This window comes from Oncorhynchus clarkii, chromosome 17 (assembly GCF_045791955.1).
Source record: "Oncorhynchus clarkii lewisi isolate Uvic-CL-2024 chromosome 17, UVic_Ocla_1.0, whole genome shotgun sequence".
Taxonomy (NCBI): Eukaryota; Metazoa; Chordata; class Actinopteri; order Salmoniformes; family Salmonidae; genus Oncorhynchus; species Oncorhynchus clarkii.
The window spans coordinates 60,667,846-60,694,983 of record NC_092163.1 but is presented as its reverse complement, the minus strand read 5'-3'; the positions used below and the strand labels follow the sequence as shown (position 1 = coordinate 60,694,983).

Sequence of the window (27,138 nt, the reverse complement as noted above, 5' to 3'; positions counted from 1 at the left end):
ACTCTACTCAGAGAACTAAGGTTACATCCATAACCCAATGTTCTCTTTCGTTTTTGTAATGACTCGACAAACAACCTATGGGAGACGCTGTACCAAAGAGGTAATTTGGGATAACTCACCATTTAACTAAATCCAGATTAGTCCCTCGGACATCCTTGTATCCACCACAAGATGCAACAGAATATAATACCCAACAGGGTAACACAGAATTTCAACTGTGATATTCAACCGCAAACTGAAAGCTAGAACTTAAAACATGAGGTACAGAACCATCTCCCTGATGGTTGATAAGTAAGTATTACAACGTTCATGGTACGCTCACTTATCTGGGTTGAGAGAGCGTGCCGTGTCCAGAACCACAGACATAACATTGACTCTGTAGTACCTCATGAAAGTCATGGGTGTTGCCCAACTTGCAGTAGCACAGATATAGTCCATGGAGGCCTCTCTGAACAGGACCCATGAAGTGGCCACACCCCTGATGAAGTGTGCTACCAAGCTGTCTGGAGTTGGTCTACCTGCTGCAGCGTATGATTTTGACACTGCATTGGTAATCCAATGTGCCAGTACCCCTGTGCTCCCCATAACACACAAAAAGCTGTTCTGTTTGATGAATAGTTGCTGTTACAGCAACATAGGAACTCAACGCCCTAACCGGGCAAAGTGTATTCAACTCACAACTCTCCTGAGTGAGGAGGCAGGTGAAATACCATTATGATTAAGGGCTGGTTAGTATGTGATGATGAAAGCACCTGAGTTAAAGTACCTAAGAATGCTGGATTTGCCCGAAGCACTGCCTTATATCCATCTTCTGCTAAAGTAAAGCATGAAGGATTGGGAGAAAGCGCATGTAATTCTCCAACAAGCTTTGCTGAAACAATAACCAATAGAAAGGCAGTCTTGACTGAGAGCTCACACCAGACAAGTGAAGACAGGGGCTTAAATGTTTGGATCAAATCAAATCACATTTTATTTGTCACATGCGCCGAATACAACAGGTGAAATGTACAGTGAAATGCTTACTTACAAGCCCTTAAGTTTTAAGAAAATTTCTAAAGAATAAATAAGAGATAAGAATAACAAATAATTAAAAAGCAGCAGTACATAACAATAGCGGGGCTATATACAGGGGGTACCGGTACAAAGTCAATGTCAATGTGCGGGGTCACCGGTGTTGAGGTAATTGAGGTAATATGTATATGTAGGCAGAGTTATTAAAGTGACTATGTATAGATGATAACAACAGAGAGTAACAGCGGTGTAAATGAGAGGGGGGGCAATGCAAATAGTCTGGGTAGCCATTTGATTAGGTTTTCCAGAGTCTCATGGCTTGGGGGTAGAAGCTGTTTAGAAGCCTCTTGGACCTAGACTTGGAGCTCCGGGACCGCTTGCCGTGCGGTAGCAGAGAGTACAGTCTATGACTAGGGTGGCTGGAGTCATAAGTGATCGTAGGACAATATCTTACTCCCATGAGGGTACTGAAGGAGCGATACTAGAGGGTACGTCCCTGGTGATGAACCCACAATTTGTTCATGACTCATAGAGATGGCTGCCATATACACTTTCAATGCAGATGGGTACTTCCCTGCAAACTGACGCGCTCTCGAGACTGATCTTCCTCAAGACCTGAGAGAGCAAGGGAATTGGTGGAAATGCATACAGCAGCCCCTTGGCCGCCTGTGTGATAGGGCGTTGACCCTTTATGGAGAACCACATAGAATAATAGGTTGAGTCTTGTGATGTGAACAGATCAGGAATGGTCCAGATCATCTTCACTACTGTGGGATGTATCCTCCAGTCTGAAGGAAAAGGGCCTCCCCTGGAGAGAAGGTCTGCTGCCTGATTCTCCACCCCCGGCAGGTGTATTGCTCTGAGGGATGCCCAAAGCAGTATCTCCCCCTCTTCCTGGTGCAGTGCCATTGACCTCAGTACGCCCTGGTGGATGATTTGTGCAACCGCGGTTATGTTGTATGTCCATATCAGTACATGTTGTCCTCTCAGTACTGGGAGGAAGTGGCGGAGTGCAAGGTGAACCACCTGAAGTTCCAGTACGTTGATGTGAGCTGTTGTCCATGGTGCTGACCATACACCATGAACCCCTGACTGGTTCAAGTTGCTCCCCATCCTTGTAGGTAGGATCTGTGGTCAAAGTCAACCCATTGCGAATTGTGCCAAGGTGAACTCCACTGGGAGTTTGAAGTGCTTGGCTTCAGCATTGAATTGCTCTCTAGCAATTAATTGAAATTGTCAGCTTTTTGTGTTCCTTTCTGGGACATAGATTGTGTCTGTTGTACCAGCTCTATATTGGCCGCATGTGGAGAAAGTCCAACAGTACAACATGGACTGCAGCAGTTAGGAGGCCTAGGAGACTCTGACTCTCTACTGCTGTCATCTGTTTCTCAGTTACAATGTTGAAAGACAATTTGTCTATGATACCACTCTTTCTGGAGAGAGTGTTGCTCGCATGATTTGAGTGTCCAGTGTCAAGCCCAGGAAGTGCACACACTGAGTGGGGACCAGAGAAGTTCATTGTTAGTTGCAACACGGAAAGGTGATGTGAGTCCATGGATATGTGTGCCAAAGCTTGGCTTCGTAACCCTGCACATACAGTATTAGCCAATCATTTAAGCAGTTCAGGACCCTGACTCCTGCTTGGTTAATGGGAGCTAGCACTGCGCTTATGCACTTTGTGAAAGTGCAAGGGGTGAGCGAAAGGCCAAAGGGTAGAGCGCGAAATTGAAAAGCACATTTTTCAAAGGCAAATCTCAGGTATTTTCTTTGTGCTGGTAGAATGGGGACTTGAAAGTATGCGTCTTTCAGGTCCACTGTGGAGAACCAAATGCCTGGTTGTACTGACTGAAGGATGGTTTTGATTGGCAGCATTTGAAGGGAAGTGGCACCAGAAAATCAATTGAGTAGAACCCGCAGTTTTGTTCCACTGGTCCTACCTCTTCGATTTCTAGCTTTTCCAGGAGCCAGGAGATTTCTGAATAGTGTTTGCTTTTGAGCAGGGTTGCGAGCTGTTGTTTCCAAGACAGCCCTGAAGCGTGGGTGTCACTGACAAAATTGCAGTACGAAGCTTTGTGTTAGAGTGCATAACACCCATTTGTTGGCCATTTACCTTTTCCAGCTGGAAAGGTGGTGCTCGAGGAAATGGTGTTGCACTAGAAAGTCGCTTCCATCAGGACCGAGGCTCTGCGTGCTGTAGTGCAGAGGGGACGAAGACTGCATATGGTGCACTTCTGCCACTACCTCTTGGACGATGCTGCACTCCACCTCTTCTGTAGGGTTGAGAGTGTCTGTTCCTCCACTCCTGAACAGGTGAAGCGTGAGTCAGAGGCTGGTTTCTTGGCATCTCAGTTGGGGCCCTGGGACGGGAGTAATGGTTTATTGACTGATGCATTCTAGGCTTTGGAATGAGGCTCCATCTGTGCATCTCTGTCCTCCTTAGACACTTGGGAAAGGCTGGCCGCTGCTGGGCCAAATGTCTGGCCAGGTGATATGGGTACACCTAGGAGTGGAACCTTCTATTTGTCAGGGAGCTTGGACTGCGCTAACCATAGGTGGCACCGAGCAACACATTGTTCCCAATGATTTCCCAACCATCTGAGCATTGCCCTGAAGGCTTTGGATGAGCAGATCTGTAACTGTAGACAGTTATTTCATGGTCTCAGCATCATAGTTTGCGGAGAGGCGTGCCTGCAGCTCCTTCTGATAAAAAGCCAGTATTGCTGCTGAATTGCTAAGCCTAGCGGCTGAAGAGGTGCTGTCATGTGTCCTGCGTAGGAAGCGATCAGATGCCCTGTGTCATGTAAAAATCTTCCCAGTGTGAAATAGTTCCCAATCATTCTGATTCTGTTGTGATTGTAACATCATATTGTAAAATTTCTCACTGCGTGAAAATCTTCCCAGTTCAATAGTTAATTGCACAGGTGTCTCTTTGTGTAGATGGCTGAGTTCATGTGAATGTCTCTTTCTCATCCTACCTCAACCTCAAAAACCTGTTCTGTGGGTGCTTGCATTTGCTACATCTGCCAATCCGAACTAGCGCGCCAAAGTGCTGAGGGTTCATGTGAGGATATTTTTTGTGATTGAAAAGACTTGATAGTGCATATGTGTAACCAACCAACTAGATTCGGTCTTATGTAACAACATTTGAAATTGTGTTTTTTACATTGAATAAAAGTAGCGACTAGAGCTATAAAATGGTATATCATACACTACAGTTGAGGTACAATGGGAAAGTAATTCTGCTTTGAAAGTTGATAAACTTGTAACCTCACTTTTGAGAAAATGTCCCTTAAATATTTGGTACACCTACTGGAGAGCTCTTCTTTGTCTACATCCATTCAGCATCGTTCACACTCTCTAAAGCCTTAGCCCCACCCATCTCTTTAAGGATTCAAATGTGAGGCCATGTACTAAACAACCAAAGATTTCAAGACTAAAGGCTGGTTTATACTACAGGAGTGTTAGTAGTAGGGTTGATCCGAGTGTTCTGACTTAACAACAGCAGTCAAGCACCCAAGCTAACTGGCTAACTTTGGCTAGCTACCTCCAGACACAAATGAGGGAACAGCTCACTCTGACCAGTTTACTCTCCCTAACAGAGCTGGTTAGGCTATTTTTATGTTATCCAGAATGTTGGTGAATGCAACTGGGCTGCTGGTAACAATTTAATTACGCTTTATTGAGCTAATTCGTCAGTTATTATGCACTCTGGCACACTCAGGCAACAGTGCTATGAAATTGGAGTAGATAGACATAGCTGGTAAACTCTCTCTGGCTATCAACAGTTGTCGCAATGACATCATGAACATTCTATTGAAATGGTTACTTGCACAGTGGAGTATTTTGTTTAGACATGTAGCCAGTTAGTTAAACAACTAACCATAATCCCAACTCATAACGTTACTAGCCTGCATGAATCTGCAGGTAACTAACCAACCAGGTTCAATGTTAGTTAGCTGACATTGGGCTATAACTACCAATGCAAATGGTTCTGAGATACAAAAAATATACCTACCCAGCTAGCGAGCCAGCCAGCTAACGTTAGCTAGCTAGCTAACAGTATACTTTAAATGAAAATAGACTTTCTGACAAAATTAGAAACGTGTAATATCTGAAAATGCTAGAGTATTTTACCCGTATACATGGATGGACGCTTCTCCCTCTTTGTCACGGAAGCCATGGTTGCCCTTATTTGAAGATGTCATCCGGAGACAGGTGTTTTGTACAGCCTTCTATGGGTTCTCTTTTCGACTCCATCTGCATATTTGCAATCAAACCCAGAAATGTCTCCGTCACTTTAGCTATCCTTAGCTATCATACTCAGTGATTTCAAAACTCGTCATACAGAAAGTGGAGAAAAACACTTACAGTATGCAGTTCTATGCCGTCATATCTTTTTTAAGCAGCGTTAGAAAGGATTACCTTTACATACTGACCAGCTCATGTTATAGACAGAAGCGTGCTACATGGCAGACCAATCCAAACTCATCTCTCGGCATGTCCAGTCCACTAATTATCTCAGCCAATCATGGCTAGTGGGAAGGTTGCTACCTTTTCCCATGGCTAAACCAACTAGGCTCGTAATTTAACAATTGTATTCATATTTACAGATTGCATACAAGTTTGTTATTAAGGCACATGAAAGTTCACATGTTCCAGAAGGCATTTCTGCCATTTTATTTCATTTTTTAAAGTTTACATTCAAAAGGCTCTCCTGTGAAGTAGTGACGTGTGACATACTCCTAGTTTCTTGAAACGAGTCACATTTGTTCAAGACGGCACCTGGGAACATCTGCTGAAGGAAATTATCTACTAGGTAAGTGCTAACTTTCTATCTTTCTCAGTCACAAGTAATCACAAGCTAACGTTACTTCTCATTTGCTAGCTAGCCAATACAAGACGTATCGCGGGAATTCATTCATTCATTCATTTTGCAAAAAAGTGCTTCATATTGCTGCCAGTAACATTGCATCTAAATCAACCATTTATCAGATCATCAAGAACTTCAAGGGGAGAGGTTCAATTGTTGTGAAGAAGGCTTCAGGGCGCCCAAGAAAGTCCAGCAAGCGCCAGAACCATCTCCTAAAGTTGATTCAGCTGCGGGATCGGGGCACCACCGGTACAGAGCTTGCTCAGGAATGGCAGCAGGCAGGTGTGAGTGCATCTGCACGCACAGTGAGGCAAAGACTTTTGGAGGATGGCCTGGTGTCAAGAAGGGCAGCAAAGAAGCCACTTCTCTCCAGGAAAAACATCAGGGACAGACTGATATTCTGCAAAAGGTACAGGGATTTGACTGCTGAGGACTGGGGTAATGTCATTTTCTCTGATGAATCCCCTTCCGATTGTCTTGGGCATCCGGAAAAAAAGCTTGTCCAGAGAAGACAAGGTGAGTGCTACCATCAGTCCAGTGTCATGCCAACAGTAAAGCATCCTGAGACCATTCATGTGTGGGGTTGCTTCTCAGCCAAGGGAGTGGGCTCACTCACAATTTTGCCTAAGAACACAGCCATGAATAAAGAATGGCACCAACACATCCTCCGAGAGCAACTTCTCCCAACCATCCAGGAACAGTTTGGTGACGAACAATGCCTTTTCCATCATGATGTAGCACCTTGCCATAAGGCAAAAGTGATAACTAAGTGGCTTGGGGAACAAAACATCGATATTTTAGGTCCATGTCCAGGAAACTCCCCAGACCTTAATCCCATTGAGAAATTGTGATCAATCCTCAAGAGGCGGGTGGACAAACAAAACCCCACAAATTCTGACAAACTCCAAGCATTGATTATGCAAGAATGGGCTGCCATCAGTCAGGATGTGGCCCGGAAGTTAATTGACAGCATGCAAGGGCGGATTGCAGAGGTCTTGAAAAAGAAGGGTCAACACTGCAAATATTGACTCTTTGCATCAACTTCATGTAATTGTCAATTAAAGCCTTTGACACTTATGAAATGCTTGTAATTATACTTCAGTATTCCATAGTAACATCTGACAAAAATATCTAAAGCAAACTTTGTGGAAATTAATATTTTTGTAATTCTCAAAACTTTTGGCCACAACTGTACTATGTTTTCACATTCTATAAGGTTGAGGAGTGCAGTGTCAACTCTACTATAACATGAAAACGTGGGACCCTGTGATGCATTCTATCAAAGTTAGACATGCATGGTCTATCCTGTGCATCTATCTCATAAGCCCTTTTGAGAAGAGTACCGTTGCTGGTGACCTCTTCAGCAAATGGGTAATTGCTGAACTCTTGTAGGGCAAATCGGGAACAGAGTTCGCTTCAATTATCAGCAACAAACCTCTTGATTTTGGACTTGTGGACAACATTATCACCGACAGGGGAGGGGAGTTTGCAAACGATGCATGTAGTCTCACTGTCCATGATGTCAATCATTGGTCATGAAAAGTCTAACATTTTCTAATCATAACCATGCAAATGCTATGTTTCTTACTTTTTATTTTTCAGCACAACAGATCCATATATATTTTACAATGTTTGCCCAGCTAGAAGCAGAAACAGAGCTAGTAGCAGAAATGGAGACCAAGTATGTGATTATACAAAAAATGTGAAGTGTAGTAATTCATGTCATGTCTAATGCAAACATCTTCCCTCAGACACCAGCATTAACATTGTACATTTATCGCAATAGGTGAAAACACTTGCCTTGTGTGCATTCATATTCTGGTTGTGCAGTTGGACTAACAGTAGACATATCCATGAACATGTCCTGTCTTGTTACCTGAAGGTATGAAATGCAGATTGACTGAATTACTTCACCACCTCTTGAAATGACTATCCTCTCCTGATTCATAGTTAATCATTTATTTGTGAAGGTATTTAAATCCTTCTAAACTTTAAACCCGAACAGGACGTTCAGAGAAACAGCAAGGTCCTTCTTCCTCAGTGTGTGGGAGCTGATCCCGTGCATGAGTAGATCATCTGACTGGAGTGTTTACGGACATATTCAATCTCTCCCTATCCCAGTCGTCTGTCCCCACTTGCTTCAAGATGTCAACCATTGTTCCTTTACCCAAGAAAACAAAGGTAACTGAACTAAATGACTATCGCTCCGTAACACTCACTTCTGTCATCAAGAAGTGCTTTGAGAGGCTATCAAAGTTGTATTTATAATACTCATACTGCAGCACACCTTGCGGGCTACCGCAGAATTCTATGGCACATTATTTAAGTGTCAGCCATTGTTGCCATTAAAGCTAGTTAGTGCTAGTTTGACCACCAGAGGGCATCTTTGAGAAGCATTTGACATTCTTTAATATGGCTGTACTAGAGAATTTAAAACCTTTTTTGTAAGAACATAGTGTATGGGATTGATTTTAACATGTTTTGCTTAATATTATGGTGTTTCTAAAACAAAACCCTCAGGGTTTCCTTTAGGAAAATATGGCGCTGTACAACGTGACCGGTTGGGAGTAGGCTAGTACTAAGAGCAAAATAATCCTAACATATCTACACCCTAATTGTAGGCTAACTAATACCCAAATGAAGATTCAGTGAAAATAAAAATCTCATTGATTTATCAAGACCAGTCCCCATGCTTGTCTCAGAGCAGCGCGAAACATTGCTGAAATAGTTGACCACACGCGGGTAGGCTATTGCTTCATATCCTATTGCATCTATCTTCAATATGCTTTAAATGCCACAATGTCACAAATAACTGAACACACACAATTCTTAAAACTCTGAGAAGGGTAATAGGAGGTGATCTGCACTGCATATGAAACGGACATTCTTATTGCTATATTCCACACGTATAACAAACATTTGTATTGAGATGCGGGGATCCGAGCTCAGGCGAGAGCCGAAGCCACCCTCCCGACCCAGAACCCCACGCTGAGGGAAGGGGGTTCTCAGAGAGTCATAGATACTCCCGCTGTTTACCCGTGCTTCATTGGTCTGTTTGCTTGATGGCCCTCCGATCTGCAATTCATAGATGACCCTCCGTCCAGCAACCGTTTTCTACGGTTATATATGTGTTCCCTTTCTTGTAGTGTATCTTATTGCCCATTTTACTATCGTCCTGGGTTTATAGATCTAGTCAATCCTTCATCAGATTAACCACAACATGTCGGCTAAAGCGATTTAATTCATGAATGAATTTTAAAGTTTTTAATAATTTGATAGTGAAGAGCAAAATTCCTCTCAAGAGAATTAACATTACAGTTACACCAACTGGTAGGCTAATCACACAACAGTACAAAATGGTAAGAGAACTGGTGAAAAGTTACCCCTCTACATATACATTTCTTTACTGGAATCTCTCAATTAAAATACTGGCAGGTCCATAAAATGCATTGTACAGTAGTAGATCTAATTAAATTTAGAGGATTCTAAATTAATATCTAATGGCCTTTTTACACTTATAATGCAGGATTAATTAAAAACAATTTTTTATATGTATATGTTTTTTTAGTAGTCTTGCTTGTCTCAGAGCAGCGCAAAACGGTGATGAAATAGTTGACCACACGCGAGTAGGCTATTGCTTGTTGGGGGGGAGTGTCACACAGTAGCCGGGCTATTAAACTAATCGTTAAACAGGCTCTCGGAACTCATTAACACGCGTTACTGTGTGTGTTTCGATATTCTCTCGCTCTCTCGCTCTCTCTCTCTCTTATGCACTTGCTGTCTTGACCTCTGAATGCTCGGCTATGAAAAGCCAGCTAACATTTACTCCTACACTACAATTAAAAGGTTCCTGGAGTATCCTTTAGGGGTTCTTCAAATTGAAACTGTGGGGGAACCCCTATAAGATATTCAAATAACCCTTGAAAGAGGTTCTTCGAATAACCCTTTATAATGGTTCCTCAAAGAACCTTTTGGGGATAATTTTTTTAACTCCACCCTCCATTATAAAAACATATTTTAATAATAATAATAACAATATTGACAATATTGATTTAAATAATTCACTGTTTATTGAGTGGCACCACAAATGTGAATTAATGTTTACAAAACAATTTACCAAACAAAACACATTACAAAATTGCAAAATTTCTGCAGACATGCCAGACCATAATAATAATAAATGTACTTTGTATAGTGCTTTTCATTACCAGCGAATTGAATGGACTAAACTTGAGTGGACTAATGGAAAGGCTCTGTAAGACATATTTTATATATATATTTTATTTAACCTTTATTTAACTAGGCAAGTCAGTTAAGAACAAATTCTTATTTAAAATGACGGCCTACCCCGGCAAAACCCAGATGACACTGGGCCAATTGCCCTTTGGGACTCCCAATCCCAGCCGGATGTGATACAGCCTGGATTCGAACCTGGGACTGGAGCGATGCCCAAAAGCATAATCCGTGCTTGAACTCCCCCTTGCGGTGGTATGGAGCAATGAAGCAGTGGCACAGGGTACCGTACTAAACCACAAATTACCTCTAAATCCTGCATAATCTCAAAACTTTTAGTTGAGCAACCACTGTACCACAGCATTCTGCAGCGATACGCCATCCAATCTGGTTTTTGCTTAGGCTGTGTAAGGGCTATTTGACCGAGAAGGAGAGTGATGGAGTGCTGCATCAGATGACCTGGCCTCCAAAATCCCCAGACCTCAGCCCAATTGAGATGGTTTGGGATGAGTTGGACCACAGAGTGAAGGAAAAGCAGTCAACAAGTGCTCGGCATATGTGGGAACTCCTTCAAGACTGTTGGAAAAGCATTCCAGGTGAAGCTGGTTGAGAGAATGACAAGAGTGTGCAAAGCTGTCATCAAGGCAAAGGGTGGCTACTTTGAAGAATCTTTGTTTAACACTTTTGGTTACAACATGATTCCACATGTGTTATTTCCTAGTTTTGATGTCTTCACTATTATTCCACAATTATAGAACATAGTATAAATAAATAAAAACCATTGAATGAGTATGTGGTTCCACACTTTTGACTGGTACTGTACATTGTGTTCAGCAGTAATCATCCTCAGTGTGGTTAGGTGGGTTTATCCTAAAACGTATAATTCCTATATCGTATTGAAGCCCATGTATCTAGTTAAATGTCTATCAAATCGTTTTCAAAGGGAAAGATGCACATCCCTATTAACATGTATGCTTTTTATTTTGTATGTATGCCACCATCATATTGTAACACCAGCAAATCGTTAATACGGTATGTCTCGCTCACCATGACAAGTAAATAGGATTTCAGAACTGTTTTGCTTTCTTGTAAGATAGCCTATATTTCTTATTGTCTTCTTACTGTTTAGTGATCTGCTTCTTGTTACGTGGTTTGCACTTATTCCTAGCTTAAAGTAGCCTACAGCTTTGTTTATTTATGTTATAATAAAGTCAGGCATGCACTGTATGCTCCTAATCATTCAATGCACATGTATCAAACTCATCAGTGCCTGCGTGTTTTCAGCCTAACCCCTGGCCTAGTGTCTGTGGGGTTTTGGTTATTCCTTTCAATTAAACATAGACAACCAGGTGAATGGAGTTCCTTACTAATTAGTTACCTTAATTCATCAATCAAGTACAAGGGAGGAGCGAAATCCCTCAGACACTCGGCCCTCCGTGTAATGAGTTTAACACACCTGATTTAATGGAAATAAACAACATTTCAGCACCTTCTTCAGCAAGGGTTGAGAAAACCACATAGGCTGCGTTTACACAGGCAGCACCAATTCGGATTGTTTTCCTACAAATTGGTCTGTTGCCCAATTATTGTTTATGCCAATATTTCAGAATTGGGTTGCCTGTGTAAAAACAGCCATAGTGCTGAACCTTGGTTAATTATATTACCCTGAATGGTTGGAAGTATACAGAAATGTATTACTTTATTTTTGTTGGTCAGCACCTCAATTTGGTAGGGAGCATATCTACTCATTTGATTTGCTTTTTAAAGTGTAAAATACCTGCTATAAGACAGCAGCTTCTTGAAATGTGACTTGTTTATGCACGTTTTTACATCTATTGCTTTTGATCTGATATCTGCCAGGATGATAGTTTTATTTTGGATAGCCTGTAATGTCTCTTCCTCTTACACCCTGAAATAAAATCTGTTCACTCAAATATTTCACTGTCAATTTCTGTTATCAACCTATGAATTAAGCATATGGCCATACATGCCATCAAGGACTTGCTTTCTCCTTGGAAATATTCTGGCCACAAACTTGGAAGACACTCACAACACAGTTGAGTCTTCAGTTCCACATTACGACATGAGAGGCCACTCAAGTGACAACAGACAGGAAAAACAGATTATTTTGGAGTAATTTCAGTACCGTGGGTTAGTTATATAAATCTTTGGTAATAGTGTTGATAGTTGATTTGGCTTTATCGCTAATTAACATTGCATTTATTTGCAGTGCTGCCAATTACTTTCTACTCAAGGATTGCTCCAGCAGAGGCTACTGTTGGCTTTAGGTAATGTGAGAAACAGTGGGTAAAGTTATAAGCTAGCTGTGAACACAAGCTAGTTATTCTAGCTTGCAAGTGTAGACTAGCATGTGATGCACAGAATGGCAGATAGCTAGCTCAATACATTTGGTTATCAAAAGTAACTAGTGGAGATGTGAAATTGTTGTTTATACTTTAGCTAAAACCTAGCTTTTATATGTGTTTACTCAGCTATACAAACAAACTAAAACGTATACAATTCAAGCTTCTGCAAAGGACCACAGAAAACACACCTCTTTTAACAGGGACACCATCACGAAATAACAAGACACACCTGAGTCCAATAAAAGTCTCTAGGGCGGTCTCTGACGGGTGGTGCCAGGAGGAACTATGGTGCCAGGAGGAACTATGACAACAATCACAACACAATCAGAACGATTGGGAACTATTTCACGCTGGGAATATTTTTACATGACACCCTGTATTGTTTCTTATGCAGCTTTTGGTCTGAACTGTGATGGAGAGAAGAACGAGAGAAGCAAAGTATTTGTTCATATGGGATAAATGGCCAAATCCATTCTCATCTTCACCATGAACTGTAGCTAAGCGAGTGCATATGCTTGGCATGGCAGGGGTTCTGTCATTTGGTGTGCTCCAAGTGCATTTCTCAAACACAAGGTCTTTGAACAAAAGAATGGATGTCTCAGTCTTGAACAACAGAATGGATGTCTCAGTCTTTGAACAACAGAATGGATGTCTCAGTCTTTGAACAACAGAATGGATGTCTCAGTCTTTGAACAACAGAATGGATGTCTCAGTCTTTGAAGAACTGAGTTCATCAAACTTGGATGTGGATGTGGCAGTAGATGCATGCTCCATATTGAGGTTCCTGCTTGCACTCTCAAACATTTCAGACAATAATATTTTCTGGTCGACCGTCACTGCCAGGTCGGCAAGCTGGGACTGGAAGATGCTAGAGCTGGGGTACATAGCATCATCAGAGTACTCATAGACTTTGTCATAAGAGTGGGAGGCTCTTGTGGACAGTACGTCAGTGTTATCCGATTCAACATCCATGCTAAGTTCAGAGGTAGAGGTTGGGTTTGGTACCGGCGGGGGAAGCCTGGCCAGGATGTTCTCGAGGGCAGACTCAAGGGTTTCCATACGACTGTCCAGTGATTTAATCTCCTTGCGTATCTCTCTAAATTTGTGCCCAGGCAAGGACGAGCGATGGCGTTTATTTGGCGGTGGATCATGAAGGGAGTGTGACCCATCATTTAACCTGGCGCATTTGGAATGATCATTGGACTGTGTGTCAGACTCATCTGATGAGAATCCGGAGGCTCCGCACCCAAAGCGCTCAAGTCAAGATTTCAACTCTCAGTTTGAATTTCTGACAGTGAGAGCAAGAGCTGCTATATAGTGCAAAATGTGTGCTCATCTGAGGCTGGGAGTTGTTTTTAAAACTGTTGACATGGGTGGAATGACATCCTATGTACAGCACATAAGTGTGTTCCAAGAAAAAGGTAAAGAAATATAGATTTTGTCTCTATATGTTTCGACATATGCTTCGAATGCCTTGATATCGGCTTCAAATGCTTTGAGAGAATGTTATACTTACCGTTGGCTCCGGGATGGAAATGCCTGACAAAAAGCAATAAAAGTTTGCAAGAATGGGCCGGCACAATAACAAGAGCAAGGGGGAGTAGATTAGATCAAATCAACTACTCACGGTACCTCCTCGAGTCGTAAAGAATCATAAGAAAGTTATCCGAAGGGGATTTAATAGAAGTCTTGTAATTTAAAACACAAACGTGGGTGTGAAGAAAAGACAGTATGACACTCCACACGGCCTTTTATGGTGACAGGTCACGTGGGGTGTGGTGTGGCTGTAACATCTTTGATATTAAGCATCTCAATCACATTGTGTGAAGGGGAAGGAGATCCCATAGGTTGTTTGGCGACACGTTACGAAAACAAAAGAGAACCAGAGAGCAACATCTATCCGGTGAAGTCCACAAAGCATATTGCATGTAACAAACAGCATGGTCCATCAAGTTAATGTTTCTGCCATTTTTGGACTACTAAACAACTACTGATTTAGAACCACAGAACCAACAACAAAAAACAGAATCTGCGTCAGCTAATGTCATTCCAGCACTATTTCAACTTCAACATCATCAAATCACATATGCTTAGTCTAATACAGCGACAGCAAAAAGATACCAAAAACAATTTAGTCCATTCCACATATGCTAAACATCATGTGGCTGTCGATGGTTTCTCTCTCTGTGTGTGTGTGTGTGTGTGTGTGTGTGTGTGTGTGTGTGTGTGTGTGTGTGTTGTACTAATACCGTCCTCCTTTTTCATGTTGCCAAAATTCTCTGACTGTCGTGCAGTTACCTACACAGTTTTAGTTTTTGTTGTCCTCAACTAGGCTACCTTACTAAAGGGCTTGCTAACTAGCCTAACTTACTTTCATTGGCAAAGTTGAGCCAGCTAACTAGTTAACAATAGCTTACTACATCTAGCGACATATTGAACTTCCATCATCTCAGGCCAGAGGCACAATGTATGAATTTATGGTTGGATCAGAATCACCATTATAATCACCAAGTCCAAACCCATATCTCCATCCATGGCTAATTTAGGAAAGGGATGATTTTAGCTCACTAGCTAGCCACTGGATGATAACGACATACAATAATTCACAGTTTTTCAGTCAATGACGTTTTGCTTTTGATGTGATTGGTGTGAAGCCAAATCCAAATTGGCTTCCCTTCACATGTTTTTTTTGTGTGTGCCAGGAACATTCACAGTTGTGCTCACTGAGTTTAGCTCAACGCTGATTGGCTATTATTTTATAATAACAAATATATAGTAAGGGAGGCCAAATGCTCGCTGCCTTAATTTGCTATTGAATTCAACGCTACTGGCGGCAACAATGTCATACTCTTGTTGACCAGACAGCATCAGATAGATTTGCCACACATATTGAGACAGAGGGCCACTGTTTTGCTCACTGGTGCTTTCTCCAGTGGGATACATTCAGCCACTTGTGAACTGAAGGACAATTATGAAACACAGAGGTGAAAGACACATTATTATAATTATTTTTTATTATTGGTCTAATTTTTGGGGAAGGCTGTCTTCCCTTGGCATTCATACACACCACTGGATTCCAATCCTTTACAGTAGGCCTACAAAGCTGATGTCACAATCGTCATATGGAGGGGACCAAAGCGCAGCGTGGTTAGAATACATTCTTCTTCATTTCAGGAAGACCACTAAAACAAAACAACTGTGACCGCTATATCACCAATGTGCTAACGTGCAACATAACATAGACAATAACCCACAAAATACCCAAAGAGGATGGCTGCCTAAATCTGGTCCCCAATCAGAGACAACGATAAACACCTGCCTCTAATTGAGAACCAATCTAGGCAGCCATAGACCTACATAAACACCTAGATGGAACCAACCCCATAAATCTACAAAACTCATAGACAGTACAAACACCCTAGATGAGACAAAAACACACATATCACCCATGTCACATTCTGACCTTTATTTCCTTTGTTTTGTCCTTATTTAGTATGGTCAGGGCATGAGTTGGGGTGGGCAGTCTATGTGTGTTTTTCTATGTTTTTCCATTTCTATGTTTGGCCTGATATGGTTCTCAATCAGAGGCAGCTGTTTATCGTTGTCCCTGATTGAGAACCATATTTAGGTAGCCTGGGTTTCAATGTTGGTTTGTGGGTGTTTGTTTCTGTGTGAGTGTTTGTCGCCACATGGGACTGTTTGGTTATTTCACGTATTCGTTTATTGTTTTTGTATTTCTTAGTGTTCGGTGCTTTTCTTATTAAAATCGTCATGAACACTTATCACGCCGCATCTTGGTCTGATCCTTACTCCTCTTCAGACGAGGAGGAAATCTGCTGTTACAGCTGAAGACAATTTATAGTGAATATGAGCTTGAGAGGCATACTCTAAAGAAAATGTTTATTGAACATGAAATCTTGACCCAATCTGACCTCATCAACAATTTTCTTTGGGTAGCCAAAAGCTCAGATCAACAGGCTATCATACACACTGTTATCAGTCTATGTTGGTTGGGTTTTTTCAGTCTTTTTGTCTTTAAAGGGTGCATTAAAGTTGTCTTTTTTTAAATTTTCAGGAAGCCTTAAATCTAGGTCAACAAGCAGCATGAAATCACTGCACTTAGAGGAGAGTGTAGCCTAATTAGTAGAGAGAAAATACCGCCTTGGCACCCCTCAAGCTGCAAACAGCTGAAGATAATTATGGCAGTTAACCTCATGCTGCTGTTGGATGTTTGGCGGTTCAAGTTGCCTCACTGAACATTCTGGAGGCTGCAACTCCTCAGGTCTCTCTAGTCCATTTAGCCACTGCGGTACCGGTGCACCAAGTTAGGAACCAACAAGACCCTGAACAGCTTCTACCCCCAAGCCTGAGACTGCTAAACAAGACTGCTAAATAGCTAATCAAATGGCTACCCAGACTTCCTGCATTGACCCTTTTTGCATTGAACTCTCTTGCACTGACTCAGATACACACACACACACACACACACACACTACAGATGCCCACACACACATAACTTGCGCACACATGCATACTGACGCCACACACACTTTCACACATACGCTGCTGCTACGGTCTATTATCTATCCCGTTGCCCAGTCACTTTAACCCTGACTAGATGGCTACAATTTAAAAAATAAATTACATTAAAGGTACTGTTAGATTAATGCACGGATACTATGAGTGGGTATTATCTTTAGAGTTAGTGATCTAGCTAATGTATTTTGAGTCAGCTTTATATTAACCAGGGAGGCCAGTTGAGAACAAGTTCTCATTTACAACTGCGACCTGGCCAAGATAAAGCAAAGCAGTGCAACACAAACAACAACACAGTTACACATGGAATAAACAAACATACAGTCAATAACACATTAGAAGAAAAAAAATGTCTATATTCAGTGTGTAAGGCAATAAATAGGACATAGTAGCAAAGTAATTACAATTTAGCAAATTAACACTGTAGTGATAGAGGTGCAGATGATGATGTGCAAGTAGAAAAACTGGTGTGCAAAAGAGCAAAAAAGTAAATAAAAACAATATGGGGATGAGGTAGGTAGATTAGATGGGCTATTTACAGATGGGCTGTGTACAGCTGCAGCGATCGGTAGCTGATAGCTGATGTTTAAAGTTTGTGAGGGAGATATAAGTCTACAACTTCAGCGATTTTTGCAATTTATTCCAGTAATTGGCAGCAGAGAACTGGAAGGAAAGGCAGCCAAAGTAGGTGTTGGCTTTGGGGATGACGAGTGAGATATACCTGCTGGAGTGCGTGCTACGAGTGGGTGTTGTTATCGTGACCAGTGAGCTGAGATAAGGCGGAGCTTTACCTAGCAAAGACTTATAGATGACCTGGAGCCAGTGGGTCTGGGGACGAATATGTAGCTAGTGCCAGCCGATGAGAGCATACAGGTCACAGTGGTGGGTGGTATATGGGGCTTTGGTGACAAAACGGATGGCACTGTGATAGACTGCATCCAGTTTGCTGAGTAGAGTGTTGGAGGCTATTTTGTAAATGACATCGCCGAAGTCGAGGATCGGTAGGGTAGTCAATTTTACGACGGTATGTTTGGCTAATTCTCCACCTGATTAAGTCTCCACTTAAGTCTCCACTTAGTCAGGTGGTGAATTAGCCCCAAATTAATTTGCTTATGATATTAGAGCACATTGAGATGCATAAAGACATTAACTTTACATTGTTGGAAAAGGACCCGTAAGTGAACATTTCACTGTTGGTCTACACCTGTTGTTTATGGAGCATGTGACAAATAAAATGTGATTTGATTTGCTATATCTCATCGTCACTTCATGCAGATCTAAAAGTATTGGAAAGGTAGCTCCAACTTGTGCTCTGACAGCTACAGACATGTCCATTTGTACCATATACCCTGTCCTTTCAGGCCTTTGCCTTTGTGGGCTAAGCTAGCTTCTCGACCAGCTGTTATATTGCCTTCCTCCTTTGTCAGTTAACCTGAAAGCTTGAGGAAAGGTTTTTAGTGGCAGTCTGTTCTTTGTTTTTCTCACCATAGATTAACATAACATAGATTAACATAACATAGATTAACATAACATAGGCTATGCCACTCATTCTAATAGCTAGGAGTTATAATATTTCATACTATGATCAAGTTCCTCTGTCCATTTGTCCAATATAGTTGTATAGGCTACTTGGTGCTGTTAAAGTTATAATGTTATAGTTGTCATAATGTTATAATTGTTATAATAACACATTTAGAATGGTTTTACATTAGCCCAAACCCACCAGCCTGCTATGACAGGCTGAATTCCACAAAGGCACAGCTTGGCTGCTCAGCTCACAATAACAATTCCAGGTATTTCATTTGTTTGACAGCGTTGGACGCATAACATAGATCAAGACCAGCTGGAGTGCATTTGTAAGAGCTGAACTGAAGTGTTTCTGACGCAAGGCAAGGCCTCTCAAGCCCTTCCAAAAAATCTCTAAACTTGGATTACCACCATAACACTGTCCAACAGCATCACAACATTTTTATTTATTTATTTTATTTAACCTTTATTTAACTAGGCAAGTCACTTGAGTTACTACGTACATACACTGAATGTACAAACATTAGGAACACCTTACTAATAGTGGGTTCTTACTAATATTATTTTGCCCTCAGAACTGCCTCGATTTTAGTCGCATGGACTCTACAAGGTGTCGAAGTGTTCAAAAGGGATACAGGCCCATGTTGACTCCAATGCTTCCCACAGTTGTGTCAAGTTGGCTGTATGTCCTTTGGGTGGTGGACCATTATTGATACACATGGAAAACTGTTGAGCAGGAAAAACCAAGCAGCATTGCAGTTCTTGACACACTCAAACCAGTGCACCTGGCACCTACTACCATACCCCATTCAAAGGCACTTAAATATCTTGTCTTGCCCATTCACCCTCTGAATGGCACACGTAAACAATCCATGTCTCAATTGTCGCACGGCTTAAAAATCCTTCTTTAACCTGTCTCCTCCCCTTCATCTACACTGATTGAAGTGTATTTAACAAATTGCATCAATAAGGGATCATAGCTTCACCTGTATTCACCTGGTCAATCTGTCATGGAAAGATCATGTTTTGTACACAGTGTACATCTGGATGTAGAGAACGAGGGTGATGGCCTGAGACTTCTGTCAGCTCCATCATAAAAGTAAGTCTGGACTACAAACATGTTTCAACACACTGCTGTAATGTCGATAGCACACTGCCATTATGTTATTTATCAATTCTCACTCTTCATCCAGCACAACAAATCAACAAGTTCATATACTCTACAGTCTTACAGGAAGTCAAAGTGAGGTTTTGAAATCGTTTAAACCCTAGTGTTGTAGTATTACCATTGTTGGTCATGCTGAGTAATGTTTCCCATCTCTTATATTCCCCCCCCAACCAAGGCCTCTGTCCTCCAACACAGGAGTGGAGGGTGGGAATCTTCGAAGCTGTAAATGGTTCCAGTCTCTATGAACTATCAGTGTTGTGTTTTTTCTCATTTTAGTACTTATTGCCTGTGGCAGGCACCCTTACTCCTACTCTTTTCTCCCCCTCAGTGTTAAGTGAGCTGTGGAAATGGAGTAATGGAGAGGACAGTGCAGTGTATTTCTGCTGAGGAACTAGGCAGTGACTGTTGTCCCTCAGACACTAAAACAGGCCAGCGAAGCCTGCAGCAGCCCTGCCTTTCAGTAGACATACAGTATCCTCAGTCTCTTCTTTACCTAACTCCTGTTATAAAGTATGTGTGTAATACACCTCTGTAACATAGCTATACCTGTTTTAGGCCATCTGCCCCCGAGCTACAGTGACGTCCAGAGTGTTACCTTTCCTGCCTCGCCTCCAGACTGTAGTCGGGACGACTCAGGGGAGCCTTACCTCCAGGGCCAGAGCAATTTATGGATACTCTGGGGTAATTCCCACCTTTGTGGATCTTATCTGCTGCTAATGACGAGTTAGTCTGGAATTCCACTGAAGTAGTTGACATTTATTAGCTTGTACACCATGTGAGGTAGTCTGAATGACAAAATGAAGTAGTGGGCTACCGGAGAAAAAAGAGTGTAGCTCACAGTTTGGCTACATCTCCCCACCACCACAATTGCATCATAAATGAAAGTTAACTTACTATGTAACCCATAATGCACTTTAGTGTTTCTAAGCTATACCCCTACTTTACCAACAAGAGTCTGTCTGATCTCCAGCCTGATGTTGAACACAACCACCATTTTTTCCTTTTGTTCCACTGTTCCGACCAGCAATATAAAGGCACCGGTTTATATCGTTCCTTTCTGTTCTTTTTTTTAACCTGTGAAATCAATAGTTTACATTTAGTTCATTAAATTACTTCACAAATCAGTACAGATAGAGCCTGGAACGTAAAATAACCTTATTAACCGGTTCCCAAACTCTTAAAATATGGTTCCAATTTGGTTCCAGGTTCCATTAATGTTACTTGAAAAATGTCCTTATTTTCCGGTTTTAGGTTCTGTTCCCTGAACTGTTCCAGCCCCTGATTATAACAAGTACATTTGTTTTTCCATTCTGAAGTTGCTACCCAAGCGGGCTGGTCATTAGTTATTTTCTCATGTTTTAGATGAATGAGACTGAGGGGAACTTCTTTAGACTGTCTGTCCGTCTGTCTGTCTGTCTGTCTGTCTGTCTGTCTGTCTGTCTGTCTGTCTGTCTGTCTGTCTGTCTGTCTGTCCATTTGAGAACCAGACCAACCCAGGTCAGGTTTAGAAATAGCATGTCGTACTGAAGAGGTTTTAAATTAAATCTCTGGGCGAGTTCTCTCACCCCTTCTTCCTCCTTCCTGTCCTTCCTCAGCTCCTCTTCCTCCTCAGGTCTTCTGTGCAGGAATGCAGACTGACAAGCCACGGGAGTACATCACCCTGACGACCTGAGAGGGAGAGAACTACTCTGAAGTATTTGCCTTCAGGTAAAGCAACCTATGGATGACTTAATTTATCATTATGTAACTGTCAAAAGTGCAGAGGACAAATGTTATATGAACTTGATTGAGACAGTATGTTTGCTCTTTTCCTTTCTAGACTGATAGACCCCACACAGTGTCCTGTTACAAGGGCCATGAGAGAGGACTGTGAGTGTAGTAGAGACCACACCACTGCTGGCCTCTCCACCTTCACAAGTGCATGACTAGACCTCAGCAAGATGCAAATCATCAGTGAGTAGGTCAAAACCAGTTGCAGAACACATTCAGCAAGGCCATGTAGACTAGCCTACCAATTATAGTCAATCATTGCCACACACACACACACACACACACACACACACACACACACACACACACACACACACACACACACTACATCATAGTTAATTACGCTAACTTGAATGTAGTGTAGTGTCAGGGTACTGTGATTGACTCCCACAACATGCTGTAAAATAAGAGCCTCCTCTTCTCTCCTCCTTAACCCCCTCCTCACAGAGACATGAAGTCCAAGCAGAGTGGGGTTAATGGGATCAAGATGTCTTTTAGGGTCATTTAGGAGCACACAATTAAAGGGCCTGGGGGGATCCATTTAAATTGCACTAAGTAGATGGAATTATACTGATATTGCCATTACGGTGACCCTAGAAGCAAGGTTTGATTTAGGTTATGTGAAAGTGTACTCATTTTGGAAGAGGCAAGTTGTTATTTTGCTGCTATATGAGTTTTTATAGCGAAGCTGGCCAGTCAAAAAGATTGAGCTATGTTCCAGATTCATTTTTACGAAGCCTTTGTCTTGTCTACTAATATGTTCTGCCATTGTTTTTCTCTCTTGTCATTCAGCTACAGACTGACAGTTTGCTTTCACACGCGAGGGCCACAGAGTCCCCTTCGCCACAGCTGGAGACTGCTACAGTGCCCCCTGGTGTCCACAGGTAAGAACTAGGGTGTGAGTACTGAGGTTAGGACTTAAGACTTCTATTGACCTCACGAATCTAGGTTAATATTGTTTATTAGGTGTGTCTTTGACAGTGTGTCTGATAGTATTGTCACGACACCAGAATTGCGATACTATGATACCAGATTTTCCTTGGCAAATTAGAAAACACAAAACAGACTTAACTCCATGGTCCTTTTAAACTTACTTTTGTAAAATATTGTGTGCCATAGCTTGAAAAATAAACAAATGTGACTATGAGTAAAAACATAAAGCAGTTTTTTACAACAATAGGACTGTTTTCCTCAAGAAATTGAGTCTGCTTCATATTTTGTTTCCTGTGCTTCCTTATATCCTAGTATCGCGATACTGGTATCAAATCAAATACATTTTTATTTGTCACATGCGCTGAATCCAACAAGTGTAGACTGTGTAGATAATGGCAGACTGCTAAATGCTTACTTACGTGCCCTTTTTCAAAAATGCAGTTAAAAAGTATGAATATTAACAAATAGATCAAAATAAAATAGTAACACACAGTAATTGAAGTACTTTGTACATGTAGGTAGGGGGTGAAAAGCAGAAAGTCCAGGTAGTTGTATAACTAACTAACTGTTGAGTAAGTTTTATGGTTTTGGGGTAAAAGCTATTCAGGAGCCTTTTGGTCCCAGACTTGGCTCTCCGGTATCGCTTGCCGTGCAGAAGCAGAGAGAACAGACTGTGACTTGGGTGGCTGGAGTCTTTGACAATTTTTAGGGCCTTCCTCTGGTATAGAGGTCTTGGATGACAGGGAGCTCGGCCCCAGTAATGTACTGGACCGTACGCACTACTCTCTGTAGCCCCTTGTGGTCGGATGTGGATTGTGACAACCCTAGTGTCTGACCATCTAACTGTGCTGTTGAGTTCAATGTGTGCTAAGTTCCAGCAGAGCCTCATGCTCAAGAGGTTAGTGAGGTGCTGAGTGTGGTGATACTGTTAACAGAGAGAGCAGGAGTGTTTTCTGTGAGTGGGGACCGAGCAGAGCAGACACACATGTCCTGAGGACAGAGGGGCCCGTCTGTCTGAGGGGAGATTTGGACACACTCCCTGCCTGGGCCAGTCTCTGCAGATCCTATTTGCCTGTGAGAGGAGACGGCTGGCTGGCACACAGACACACACACACTCTCCACTCTCTCCCTTCACCACTGATGCTGTGTGTGAGACTGTAATAACCCCATGTCTCTCTGCATGATGTTGTGCAATGTCTGCCTCGCATGTGGAGTCTATCAGAGACAGGGGAGTGTGTGAGGGAGTGCACCTGTATATGGCTGTGGAGGGTATCTGTATACAGTGCCTTCAGAAAGTATTCACACCACTTTATGTTTTCCATATTTTATTGTGCTACAGCCAGAATTTAAAATGGATTACATTTAGATATTGTATCACTGGTTTACACACTAATTAATTAAAAATGAAAAGCTGAAATTTCTTGAGTCAATAAGTATTTAATCCCTTTGCTATGGTGTGCCTAAATCAATGCAGGAGTAAAAATGTGCTTAACAAGTCACATAATAAGTTGCATGGACTGACTGTGCAATAATAGTGTTCAACATAATTTTTGAATGACTACCTCATCTCTGTACCCCACACATACAACTATCTGTAGGGTCTCTCAGTCGACCAGTTAATTTCATATACAGATTCAACCACAAAGACCAAGGAGGTTTTCCAATGCCTCGTAAATAAGGACAACTATTGGTAGATGGTTAAAATAAAAAAGGCAGACATTGAAATCCCTTTGAGCTGATACACTTTGGATGGTGTATTAATACACCCAGTCACTACAAAGATGGGGTGCTTCCAAGTGGCGCAGTGGTCTAAGACACTGCATCTCAGTGATAAATATTCCAAAACATACATCCTGTTTGCAATAAGGCACTAAAGTAATGTGGCAAAGACACTTTATGTCCTGAATACAAAGCGTTATGTTTGTGGCAAATCTAACACATCACTGAGTACCACTCTTCATATTTTCGAGCATGATGGTGGCTGCATCATGTTATGGGAATGCTTGTCATCGGCAAGAACTAGGGAGATTTTTAGGATGAAAAGAAACGGAATAGAGCTAAGCACAGGCAAAATCATATAAGTAAACATTGTTGAATCTGCTTTCCAACCGATACTGGGAGACAAATTCACCTTTCAGCAGGACAATAACCTAAAACACAACTATACACTGAAGTTGCTTACCAAGATGACATTGAATGTTCCTGAGTGGCCTAGTTACAGTTTTGACTTAAATCGGCTTGAAAATCTATGGCAAGACTTGAAAATGACTTTCTAGCAATGATAAACAACCAACTAGACAGAACTTGAATAATTATTTCAATTATAATGTGCAAATATTGTACAATCCAGGTGTGCAAAGCTCTTTGAGACTTACCCAGAAAGACTGACAGCTGTAATCGCTGCCAAAGCTAATTCTGACATGTTTTGACTCAGGGGTGTGAATACTTATGTAACTGAGATATTTATTTGTTTCATTTTCAATACATTAGCTGAAATGTCTAAAAACATGTTTTAACTTTGTCATTATGGGGTATTGTGTGTAAATGGGTGAGGAAACAAATCAATTGAATCAATTTTGGATTCAGGCTGTAACACAACAAAATGTGCAAGTGGTATGAATACTTTCTGAAGGCACCATATGTGTGTGCTGTCCATGCATGTATGTTTCCATGTGTACCCACGTGTGTGTGTGTGTGTGTGTGTGTGTGTGTGTGTGTGTGTGTGTGTGTGTGTGTGTGTGTGTGTGTGTGTGTGAGCTTCAGCCAGTGCATAGAGAAGGGGTTCTATCTGAATGTGTGTGTATATGCCACCTTTCCCACAGTCCCAGCCAGCTCCCAATGTGTGGCACATATGATGAGTCTCCAGAGTGTCGCAGACTGCAGCACACCACAAGGGAAAGCCAGTAAAACAGGAAGAAACATCCTTCAAAGACACCATTTCACCCACTTTCCCCACACTTTCCCTCCCCTCTTGATGCTGCTTTTCGACTGTAACTCCAGTGTTACTCTAGCCTTATGTTATACTAGGGACATTGTGTTTCCATAGCTAGGGTTGACAGTGAGGACTTGTGAAGAGCAGAATCAACAACCTCTGCATAACCAAAACAGTTGCTTTGTAAGAATGTGTTGAAGTTCACAGTAAATGCAAGCTGAGAAGTAACAGTGGCCTGGCTTTGGCCCCAAGTGAGAGCAGGTTCGCTGGAGCCATGGCCCAGTGAGACACGGGTGCCAACCCATGTAAATACAATTTTTTCAATCATTTCAGGAGATATGGCTGAGACCATGTGTTTCCAACGACCGAAAAAGACCCCAATGAAAACTATTGCACCATAACATGTTGGTTTTGATAGGCTAATAAATAAATATTTCATTGGACTCCAAGAGTTACTGAACATGTTTTTCATTTCCATTAACACAACACACCTTGTAATCAGAAAACGTGTTCACACATTTACAGTAGTAATACACTTCTCACCATACTCTGTTAACTTGACAAATACTTATGCTTCCATAAGAACGTTCCAAAAGACGACCTCTGTTTAAAGCTGTTTGTGCTGTAAAGAGTCTGGTATTTGTCGCTGGGTTTTGGCAGGCATATATAATCTGGGTTTTGATGAAACTTAAATGCAGCTGCGGCATGTAATTGAACTGCTCTCTACTGCTCCCTGCTGTTGGCCTAATGGGGGAGGCGCTGAAAGGGTTGTAAAATTCTGTGAACTTTCAATAAATTCCCTGGTTTTCCAGTAATCCTGGGTGGAGACATCCGGATTTCCAGCGTATTCCCTCCTGATTCCGCGAATCCTCCAACCATGATTTCGGGAAAATCAGGGAATTTATTTAAAGTTCCCAGACTTTTGCAACCCTAGTGCTGATATCTCCCTTGCCCTCTCTATCTTGCTCTCTCCCTCTCCCTCCCTCTCTCCTTCCTTCCTTCCTTCCTTCCTTCCTTCCTTCCTTCCTTCCTTCCTTCCTCCCTCCCTCAGGGTCGATTCAGCATCAACCTCTCAGCAACAGGCTTCCAGCTAGCTGAGGAAACCAAGTGGATCTCCCAAGGAAACTATGTAGCTGCTGATATACACAAATCCCAGGCAAGAACATGATGCACATCACATAGCCTCATGTTTGGTCACTTATGATGGCGAGTTTTCATCTGAGATTTACCCAAGTGTTTTACCCAACAGGCTTTTCACATTCTTGGTTTCAGACATCATTCTCCACTTCCCTCCTTCCCTCCTTTCTTCTCTCTCTTTCCATCCATCCATCCATTCTTCCCTCCCTCCCTTCCTTCCTCTTGGCTCCAGAGGCTTCTCTGCTCTGGGCATTGGCCCAAGTGGGCTCTGTATCCCAGAATCCTCTGATGCCTTAAGTGCCTGGAGAGACCGGAGCCTTATTGGGCAGTTGCACGGTGAAGTGGGCCCTCCTGGTTTTGTAATGGAGATCAGGCTGAGGACGCTGAATCTGTCTCAAAGCCAGTGGAGCTCTGGACACTCAAGGCTGGTTAACTGAATACCGGTTGTTTTAAGTCAAGTGCGGTGGAGGGCACTCACTATAAGTGTTGTCCAACTACAGAGGAGATGCCGCTCCTTTCATTCCGTGGGATAGATTTGTTGCATTTGATTATCCTGTGTATTAAGCTGAAAGTGTTCCACATCATTGCTTATGCAAATACTATTAGATTACTGTGCATTTACACTACCTTACACTACATTTACACTGTCAAAGGT

General features: G+C 42.0%; 1 pseudogene; it reads left to right on the top strand.

The window, feature by feature from the left end:
- Positions 1 to 436: 436 nt before the first annotated feature.
- The window catches only part of LOC139369469 (A disintegrin and metalloproteinase with thrombospondin motifs 9-like), a 29,125-nt pseudogene continuing 2,423 nt past the window's right edge, over positions 437 to 27,138 (top strand).